A 2,773-nucleotide genomic window follows, 5' to 3' on the forward strand; every position below is an offset into this window, starting at 1 on the left:
CGGCTAATTCCAAGTGAAATGGAATCAGAGAGTAGTTCAATCAACGCACTATAGTTAGCGATGTTGTTCATCGATCGACCAATACAAATCCCTTGAAAGCTCACTAACTCACCGCTTGGAGTGAAAATAGCCCATGTTGCAGAAGACAAGTTCCGCGTACTACAACTAGCACCATCGGTGTAACCAACAAAAGGTTCCGAAGACTCCGACATCTACAACAAATGCAAAGCAGATTAATAACAAGATAAAAACTCTAATACGCACACACACACATGCAATGAAAGCATATATACAATGAGTTTTACTACACTTAATCAGGCATAGTAACGTTTTAGGTACAACACATTTCGGGGCTGCGACAATGGAATCCCATCATAATCTACTAACTCGTAGGAACCTTTTGCCAGAACATGCTTGACAATATAAGGACCCATCCACATCGTTTCGAATTTCCCTGCTCCAAGTTTATCAACTTCCTGATCGTAAAGCAAGACGAGGTCTCCTTCTGAGAAGATACAAGGCTTGACATTTCTATCATATTTCGCCTTGATTCATTTCTTATGCGCTTCGTTAGCCAATGTGGCATCCTGACGGGTTTCATCCAGCTGGATTAATTCCAAGAAATGCACTTCTTCTTCAAAAGTGTCGGGTAATAGGTCAATCGAGTTTGAGCGATGAAATTTTGCATTGTATCGATAATATTGCTTCCAAACCATACACCAACTAAAAGGGTGTGAATCCAGTTGCATTTCGCACCGAGGTTTGATATGCCCACAAGACAAGGTACAGGATTAAGTGCCATTTTCGCTTATGAACCCTTATCATTCTCTGCAACATCCACTTCAGGACTTTGTTGATGGCCTCAACTTGTCCATTCGCTTGCGGGTAATAAGGGGTAGAACTATCATGTGACAGTCCTAACTTAGCAGTCAACTCAGCCATCATGTGATTGTGAAAATGCGATCCATGATCTGTAACTATAGCTTGTGGTACACCAAACTGGGCAACCACATGGTTAAAAAAGAAAAGAGTAGCCATTTTGCCACTATTGTTCAATGTTGGCATTGCCTTGGCCCATTGGGTAAAATAGTCAACGACGACTATAATATACCCATGCCCCCTGGCCGAGGTGGGGTTACATGTCATAAAGTCAATGCCCCATTTGGTGAATGGGCCAACAACAACGACTGGATGCAATGGTGTAGGTGGCAATCTGGTTTTTCAGTCATATATCTAGCATGTGTGACAACTTCCGACAGCAATAATACAAACTTTGAATTTAGTTGGCCATAAGTAACCAATACGAAGAATTCTTTGTGTGGTTGCATATCCAGATAAGTGTGCATCATAGGCACCTGAATGGAAATCATTCAATGCTTTCTCGGCTTCCTCATGAGTGAGGCACCTCTATAAAATTGTATCGATACCACAACGGTAAAGAGTGTCGCCAATGATCAGATAATCTTTGGCTTGGTATTGAATAGCGAGCGAGAGGTGTCAGGTAGGAAAGTTTGGGTCTGGAGATAGATCAGTATATCTCCATACCATGCATCAGATGATGATATCAGAAACATAGATTCATCCAAAATCGATGGTTTAGATGTGGAATCAATGGAGGTCGAGGGAAGGTCGCAAAGTAAATCTGTGAAAACTAGAGATTTCTTTGATTTGGACTTGATGAATTCCAAATCAAACTCCTGCAGAATGACTGTTGATTTTTATCATTTCCACCCAAGCAATTGTCGTGACAAAATGTATGTCATAGGGTTGCAATCCAAAATGACAGTTGTTTTACGTAGCAAGATGTAATGGCGAAATCTTTGAACAACTTGCACAACTGCCAAAGCTAGTTTTTCGACATAAGAGTACTTACTTCTGTATTGTTGAGATTACAACTCAAATAATAAATTGGATGTTCAATCCCATTTTCTTCCTGGACTAAAACCATGCCAATGGTTGTATTTGCAGCGGCGAGATACAGGTAATAGTCATTTTGATAATTTGGAGAATACATTAATGAAGCTCTAATCAAGGTATATTTAAGAGCATCAAAGGAAGCTTGCACAACCTGATCCCAATGGAAGGGTATCTCCTTTTTCAAAAGACGTGTAAAACCTTTAGCCATCTCAGCGTAATTAGGAATGAACCTCCTCAGAAAGTTTACTTTCCCTTGGAGTCTTTGTAACTGTAAAAGATTTGAAGGTGGAGGTAAATCAAGAATTGCCTGAACCTTTAATGGATTGAGTCGAATCCCCTCTCTAGACACTAAAAATCCAAGCAATCTACCAGAACCAACACAAAACACACATTTTTGTGGATTGAGTCGTATTTTGTAGTGTTGGAACTGTAAAAATATTACTCTCAAATGTTGCGAGTGATCAGTCCGCTTTCGTGAATGAGCAGGTAAATCATCAAGATAAGGTTGAACGGTGTGCTTGATGTCATGGAAGGCATAGTTAATTGCCCTCTGAAATGTGGCCCCTGCATTCTTCAAACCAAATGGGAGTTTCCTATATGTGAAAGTGCCCCATGGACAAATAAAAGTTGTTTTAGATTGGTCCTATGGGCAGATATTGATTTGATTGTAGCCGAGAAACCCATCCATTCTATTTCACATCCAGCACATTCGTCAGTCGATCAAAGGAGTAGGATAATAGTCCTTTGGACATGCCTGATTTACATCCCTATAATCGACGCACACTCGAATTGTCCCTTGTTTCTTCATGACAGGAACAAGGTTGAAAACCCAATCAGTAAGAGGTACAGGGTAAAT

The sequence above is a fragment of the Pinus tabuliformis genome, chromosome 2_1 (genome assembly GCF_031772625.1).
Source record: "Pinus tabuliformis cultivar Carrire ecotype Pingquan chromosome 2_1, CPIR1, whole genome shotgun sequence".
NCBI classification, from domain to species: domain Eukaryota; kingdom Viridiplantae; phylum Streptophyta; class Pinopsida; order Pinales; family Pinaceae; genus Pinus; species Pinus tabuliformis.